We start from the raw sequence: 8,185 nt of genomic DNA on the forward strand, positions 1-8,185 counted from the left end.
TGATAGCCGGACACGATTGGTAGAAAAACACGTAGATTACAACGTGTATGTGGCTAGAGCTGACGTTATACGGTCGGACGTTAGCAGTGTGGGTTGCGCAGATCCAGAGGAAGTAATTGCAGATACTACTGGGCACATTCCTCCAGGTAGGTTGGTAGATGAGATCAATCTGGCCAAAGAGGAATCAACAAAGGTGACAATTAGTGAAGTGATAGCAAAGCAACACTTACTAGTAGACGAGTTAGAGGAAAAGGTTTCGGTATTGGAGGCGAAGCTACAGACTCCAGTTCGCTTACAGACGCGGAAGTGTTAAGACGTGCTACGCCGTCGCTCTTCCGTGTGCCGCTTGTGTCTACCTACTAGTGCACGCGCGTAACAGCTTTCGTTTGGTACGGTTTTCTGTTAGGCACATTAGCACCTGACATTACTATCGGTGACGGCAAGCCCCGCCATGTATGGTGGGGTGTATGGAGAAGGGGGTGGTGACTTCGACGCTCCTATGGGACAACATCAACAACAACCACCTGCCCAGCTGCTACATCCAGATGCAGCACCCTTAGCAGCTCCTCCAGGAACTACATTGGACAACACGACGGCTGTGATCAGCCACTCGTTAGCAGTTGTTCTGGGAGAATCTGGAATACAGCCGGCAGAAGAGCATATGGATTTATCGGAACAGGACTCCTCCAGATTCTCCGCTACGAGAAACAAGCGACAAAGTGAGGTCAGTGTGGATTTAAGAAATTCCAAAACCTTCATAGCAGACGCTAATCAACTCTTACCTGTAACTGACGTTTCAAATGTAGCTGACCCCCTTGTAGCAACTGCTGCAACTAAAACCCCTGCTGTGGGACCTGCACCTACTCCGAGGTCTCTCAACTTTTACAAACGTACAGATAGGGGACCATTCGTAGTTTACATGGAATGTTTGGACAAAAACTTAGGCCGCTTGCACCCTATGGCACTAGGGAAATTATTGCATATTTCCTTGCCAGAAGTGAAGAATTCTATACTTAACATCTCTTCAGAAGGAAAAACAAAAGTTAAGGTAGAACTGAAAACCCCATACAAGGCTAATTTCCTAGTTACCAGTGAGATATTAAAGTCTAAAAATATAGAAGCTTACATTCCTTCCTTTGTTGTCCATAAGCTGGGAGTAATCACGAAAGTAGACACCAACCTTGAAGAAGCGGAGATTTTGGAAGCCGTACAATCTCCCTTCCCTGTTGTAGGCGTTCGGAGGTTTACGAAGAGATAAGGTAAAGACCAAATTGTTAAATTGCATACCTGTTTGTTAACCTTCGAATCTCAAACTTTACCGGAAGCCGTGTCTATTCACGGAACAAGATGTCCCGTAGACCTTTATGTACCAACTGTCAGGCAGTGCTTTAATTGTCTTCCTTACGGGCACATCAGGAAACAATGTCGATCTCAGATGAGATGCATTAAATGTAGTGGTCCACATAATGTGTAATCCTATGTCTCACCTATCACCATTAGCGCTCATTGCGGGGGACAACACGCATCCACGGACCGTTCCTGCCCGGAATACCATATACGGCGACGAGTTCAAGAATTAGCTACGTTCAACAACATTGACTTCAGGTATGCGCTGTCTGTTGCTCGTATGCCAACCTATGCATCCGTCACCGGGGTTGAACAACATCACTTGCCGGCTCCGATCATTCCTGCTCCAACAAATTTGAGCTCTCCGGACTTTCAAAACCCACAACTCTTCCCGCCGCATTCGGGAGGACGACGGTTCAATCCCGCGTCCGGCCATCCTGATTTAGGTTTTCCGTGATTTTCCTAAATCACTCCAGGCAAATGCCGGGATGGTTCCTCTGAAAGGGCACGGCCGACTTCCTTCCCCATCCTTCCCTAATCCGATGAGACCGATGACCACGCTGTCTGGTCTCCTTCCCCAAACCAACCAACCAATCTTCCCGCCGCTGCCCGCCGCAAGCATGCAGAGTCAACAACGCTGAAGTGGGGACGCAACTCCGTGTGCAACTGTGCCCCAGCAGACACACGTCGCTTACCGGCCTCCCCGGCGGCAGGCGCAAGTAAACAACCAAAGTCACGTTCGTGATTGGAATCAGTACCGCAGCCTGTTATATCCCATGCAACATTCATTCACTCCTATCAGCCAAAATCCATACCAGCCTGCTGCTCACAGATTAGCAACCCCACAAGCGCCGAATCAACGACAGCCCCAAGGTCATGCTGAACTTATAAAATGGTTCAAATGGTTGAAATGGCTCTGAGCACTATGGGACTGAACTGCTTAGGTCATTAGTCCCCTAGACCTAGAACTAGTTAAACCTAACTAACCTAAGGACATCACACACATCCATGCCCGAGGCAGGATTCGAACCTGCGACCGTAGCGGTCTCGCGGTTCCGGACTGCAGCGCCCAGAACCGCACGGCCACTTCGGCCGGCGCTGAACTTATAGATAAGATAATAAATGTCATTGATATTGTCATGCAAAACATGAGACAAAATAGTGCTATGAACAATACCGACATCCGGCACCTCGTTACTGGCATATTTCAATCTCTCTCTCCCTAAATTATGGGGGCTTTAGAAGTATTGCAGTGGAATGCGAGATCGGCTGATTCTAATAGAGAAAGCTTGCAACGAGAACTGTTCGTAAGTCAGCCTGATATCGTTCTGTTATGTGAAACTTGGTTCAAATTCGAACGAACTGTTCGCTTTCAAAATTATTCTATAGTAAGGGAAGACCGTCTCGATGGGTGCGGCGGCGTAGCTATACTGGTAAAAACTTCGCTGCCGCATCGACCACACCCGTTACACGTACCTGTCACCAACCTTGAATTAGTTGCTGTGGAGATACGAACTGCCCACAAAACCTTTACAGTTGTCTCGTTGTATAACGCTCCCCACCACAGTATCGTGGAAGATGACTTGAGACAATTAATAAGTCAGCTTCGTCCTCCCTTTATCGTAGCTGGAGACGTGAATGCCCACCATGTAGCGTGGGGAGGAGACGTGACAGACAGGAACGGCAGGACCTTGATAAGCGTTATCGAAGATAATAACCTAGTGATACTCAACGATGGCTCTCCTACTATGATAACTTCACCTCTCCGTAGACCCTCCGCAGTTGATGTAACCCTTTGCACCCCCTGCTGTACTGAAATATCTAATTGGTGCGTTAAAAAGGATTCAATGGGATCCGATCATCTCCCAATAGAGTTTCACATTAACATCAACGTCGATACTACGCACATATGTTACTCTAATAGGACGTGGAAAATCAAGGAAGCCAATTGGGCCTCTTGTAACGAAACGGTTCGGCGGGCACTCGCAAATACGAGACGTGACTTACGGGACGAAGATGCATACCCAGTTTTACTCAATGCTATGAACGTCGCAGCTGGCGTCAGCATCCCTAAGAAAAAAGAGTTTACAGTAATGAAGCACCGTTCTCCTCCTTGGTGGAATTCTGAATGCTCTCGGGAAGTTGCGAAGCGACGACTCGCCTTGAAAACCTATCGTCAGAATCCTTCATTGGACAACTTCTTGGCTGTGCAAAAAGTGAATGCGCGAGTTAACAAATTCCTGAAGAAAACCAAGAAGGACAGTTGGAAACAATTTTGCCTGTCCCTAAATAATGAAACCAGTATGGCAAGCATCTGGCATAAAATAAAAGCTTTTAGAACAAGAAAGCTGTCTTCCTCCCCTCCTGCTAACACGGCCTGGTTAGAGGAATTCATAGATACAATCGCTCCTACCACGGTGCCATTTTGAAACCATCGGTTCGCTGCTTAAGAAGACCGCTATCATGTTCTCCTTCGTCCTTTCTCTAAAGAAGAACTCAACGAAGCTATTAAAGTATCGAGCGACAGTTGCCCTGGCATTGATCATATACACTACTCTAGGCTTGCACACCTGCCTATAGAAGCGAAAGACTTTCTCTTGAACATTTTTAATCAGTACTGGATGAAGAAAGACCTCAAATCAACATGGAAGACGCAACTGATAATTCCAATTCTCTAAAGTGGTAAAGATCCAAATGTCGGTACTAATTATAGACCTGTTGCCTTTTCGTCGTGTGTTGCAAAACACTGGAACGAATGGTCAAAAGGAGACTAGAATGGTGGCTTGAAAAAAGTAATTTGTTGCCTCGGAGTCAATACGGCTTCAGAAAAGGCAAAGGGACCATGGATAACCTGTTTTTGCTTAATATGGATATCACGTCAGCCTTTCAAACGAAAGAGACGGTAGTGGCAGCTTTTCTTGACGTTAAGGGTGCATATGATCACGTACAAATACCGATACTCTTGGACAAGCTGGCAGCATTCGGAATTCCTTCACGGATGATCTACGGTATCAGTAGCCTGATAACTCAAAGAACGATCTACGTCCGTTTCAAAGGTACCATGATCGGACCTTTTTATGTCTCCCAGGGCTTGCCGCAAGGTGCAACTTGAAGTCCTCTCCTGTATACTCTATATACGCACGACCTAGAACGCATACTTACTCCCCCCACAAAACTCCTACAGTATGCTGATGACATATTTGTTTATTGTACTGCTGCTTCATATCTTCAGGCCAAAACGGCATACCATCGCACACATCTATGAGTGGCTCTCTATCAATGGGCTGGAGATCTCGGCTGAGAAATCAGCAGTTGTTTCCTTCTCCAAGTCGACGACAGCTCGCACTGAAGATCACATTACCTGCGGCAAGTACACCTTCCAAATAAAATCTCACGTTCGATTTCTGGGGATGATTTTTGACTCTCGGTTAAGCTGGGCGCCCCACATCCGATCCACCGTTACCAAGTGTGAAGAAGGTTTAAATGTAATCAGGTCACTCACTCGTGTCTGGTGGGGAGCGCACCAGAGTGTTTTACTCACCATGTATCGAGGGATAATTCGATCTCGATTAGACTATGGCTGTCAATTCTACCACACTGCGTCAAAGATTCATCTCTCCAAATTAGATACTCAATATAGAGCCATTCGTACCTGTCTTGGAGCCATGCGATCGACGCCCACCAACGCCCTTTTAATAGAAGCAGGGGAGATGCCCTTGAGCATTAAGCGCCAAATGTTATCGGACAAATTCTACATTCAAGGCATGGCCATTATGGAAAGTTCTGTCTATCGAAGTAGAGACTGCATTTATCGACTGTGGATTGCATCCCACAGAAGGAATAAAGTGCCAGCCGTTTGTGCCAGCTTTGACACTTGGTCACCTGTCATACATTCTATACGGCGTTCAGCGCATCTTCCTATTTTTGAATATGATCTTCAAACGTTCTGCTCCCAGATTCCAGTCCATTATTTAAGTACGACCCGGCTGGACAGTACTAATGTCAACGTTGGCTTCAATCGTCTCGTTCAAGCACAATGGCCGGGTTTTCTCTGTGTATATACCGATGGCTCCAAAATTCCGCAAGAAGAGTGTACAGGATGCGCTTTTTTCTGTCCTAAGATCCAGATCCGCAAAACCTTCAAACTGCCTACGAGCACTTCTATTTTTACGGCGGAGACAGTGGCAGTTTTAGAAGCACTTAAGTTTGTCTCTAGCACTTCCTTCCCCAAGATATTGATAGTATCTGACTTGCAAAGCGTTCTTAAAAACATTCAGTACAGTCGATGGAGCGAAACAACCAACAGTTATATCTTGGATGTGATATATATTCGCAACACACGCACGGGCCGGACGATCCATTTGTTGTGGGTACCTTCCCACTCTGGTATCCTCTATAATGATGAAGTTGATGCATTAGCCAAACAAGCGGCAACCTTAGGCACCGTACTGGATCTGCACCTTCCTTATACAGACTACTTACCTGAAGTCAAGGATCACGCAAGACAACAATGGCAGGAAATGTGGAACGTTTCTCAACAGACCAAAGGCGGTTATTACGCAGTGCTACAACCTCGGATTCCTTCACAGCCGTGGTTCATGAGGACACATCTGGACCGATCCACGATTTCTACCATCATACGACTCCGCTTCAATCATGCCTCTTTCCCACAACATCTACATTGGATCAACGTTTGCAGTTCACCAGCATGTGAGTGTGATCCTGAGTCAGAAGCTGATGTCAACCACATCGTATTTATGTGCCCCAAATTTGACCGTGAACGGTTGGTCTTTCTGAAGACATTGCTGAGTATGGGCTACCATCTTCCTCAATCAGCTTCTTCTCTAGAATGAGATTTTCACTCCGCAGCGGAGTGTGTGCTGATATGAAACTTCCTGGCAGATTAAAACTGTGTGCTCGACCGAGACTCGAACTCGGGACCTTTGCCTTTCGCGGGCAAGTGCTCTACCAACTGAGCTACCGAAGCACGACTCACGCCCGGTACTCACAGCTGTACTTCTGCCAGTACCTCGTCTCCTACCTTCCAAACTTTACAGAAGCTCTCCTGCGAACCTAGCAGAATATCAGCGCACACTCCGCTGCAGAGTGAAAATCTCATTCTGGAAACATCCCCCAGGCTGTGGCTAAGCCATGTCTCCGCAGTATCCTTTCTTTCAGGAGTGCTAGTTCTGCTAGGTTCGCAGGAGAGCTTCTGTAAAGTTTGGAAGGTAGGAGACGAGATACTGGCGGAAGTACAGCTGTGAGTAGCGGCCGTGAGTCGTGCTTCGGTAGCTCAGTTGGTAGAGCACTTGCCCGCGAAAGGCAAAGGTCCCGAGTTCGAGTCTCGGTCGGGCACACAGTTTTAATCTGCCAGGAAGTTTCAGCTTCTTCTCTTTTGCGTACTAAAGACGTTCGTCTATTTAAAGTGATAGTTAACTTCATCAAGAGTACTGGTTACAATCTGTAGGTTTTAGTGGTGTACGTAAATTATAAATATGTCTTGCTGATGAAGATATTTCAGAATTGGTGTGTATTGTAAACCAAGACAATTTTAATTATGTTCCAATTCAATTCAATTCAATTTTTTAAAACATTATATACAAAACTGTAACCGTTAAGCTTTTTGTTCTTGTAAATATGTATTTCTGTATTTGTTTATTCAATTATGTGTACATTGTCACTATGTGTTGCCGATGGCTAAATTGAGTACACACTCAAAGGCCAAATAAAATAAAAAAAAAGCTACAGACTAAGCCTCAGGACAAACGTGGTGAAATTAAAACTGTATGCCAACAGAGGCTGAAAAAGCCGCCAGATAAGCCGGATTTAGGATCAAAGCCGGATGGTTTTTTCTGAAATGACCTGGATATAGACGAGGATTTGTTGTGGGGAAAATAAATAAACGGTCGAGGAAAAGTGTAGACAGATAGTAGTGTCTGTTAATATGCACGACCTACAATTAAACGTGTTGATTGACACCGGTGCAGAATTGAGTGCTGTATCTGGGAAAATATTTGAGTTACTGAAAGACAGACCTGGTATCGTAGTTATGCCAGTAACAGAAGTGAAAATTATCGGTGCTACTGGGAAGGCCAGTAGACCGGTCACAAAACAGATTTTTGTCAACTTCGAGATATGTGGGGCACAATTTGAACAAGAGTTTGTCGTCATGCCAGACTTAACTACGGAAGTAATTATCGGGTTAGATTGGCTATTAAAGTACTGTGTAGTGATTAATTTTGAAAGCAAAACTTTGACATGTTCGTCACAAGATAAAACAATAGTAGTTAGTTTTGACGAGGCAGGAGACGGTGTGCATAGGCAATAACAGCCTATACAACTGTTAACTGGCCGCAGAAGTAAAAGCTTAGTGGAAGAGATAATCAAATTCCCTCATCGGTTTGACATTAGCATTGGTGTGACAAAAGATCGTGTACGAGAAATAATGAAGCTAAAAGCCCATGCTCGCATTACGTCGTCATGACGCTAAAGCGCGTTCTGCTCAGTTTGCAATCGGAGACTTAGTACTTGTAAAAGCTCATGAGAAATAGAGCGAGATAGACAACGAAATCTCTAAATTTAAGTTTGTTTATTATGGACCATATAAAGTCATTCGTATACCTCACACAAATGCTTATTGCTTAGAGTATCCAAGCTCTGGAAAACTGTTAGGTATACGGAACATTGTAGACTTGAAATTGTACCAACCAAGGATTGATTAATACCACACAATGGGAAATTTGTACATTATGTAAATGTAGAGTGTAAGATTTAAAGATTTGTTATGTTACTATGCTTTTGCCTGACCAAGAGTTGATTAAAGAAGTTGTAATTAATT

At 45.0% G+C, this 8,185-nt stretch overlaps 1 non-coding gene across 1 annotated transcript; it reads right to left on the bottom strand.

The window, feature by feature from the left end:
* Window positions 1–6,260: 6,260 nt before the first annotated feature.
* Trnas-cga lies at window positions 6,261–6,335 on the bottom strand. The gene has a single exon. It is a non-coding gene; the product is annotated as a tRNA-Ser (tRNA).
* Between the last annotated feature and the right edge of the window lie 1,850 nt (window positions 6,336–8,185).

This window comes from Schistocerca piceifrons, chromosome X (assembly GCF_021461385.2).
Source record: "Schistocerca piceifrons isolate TAMUIC-IGC-003096 chromosome X, iqSchPice1.1, whole genome shotgun sequence".
In the NCBI taxonomy this organism is placed as follows: domain Eukaryota; kingdom Metazoa; phylum Arthropoda; class Insecta; order Orthoptera; family Acrididae; genus Schistocerca; species Schistocerca piceifrons.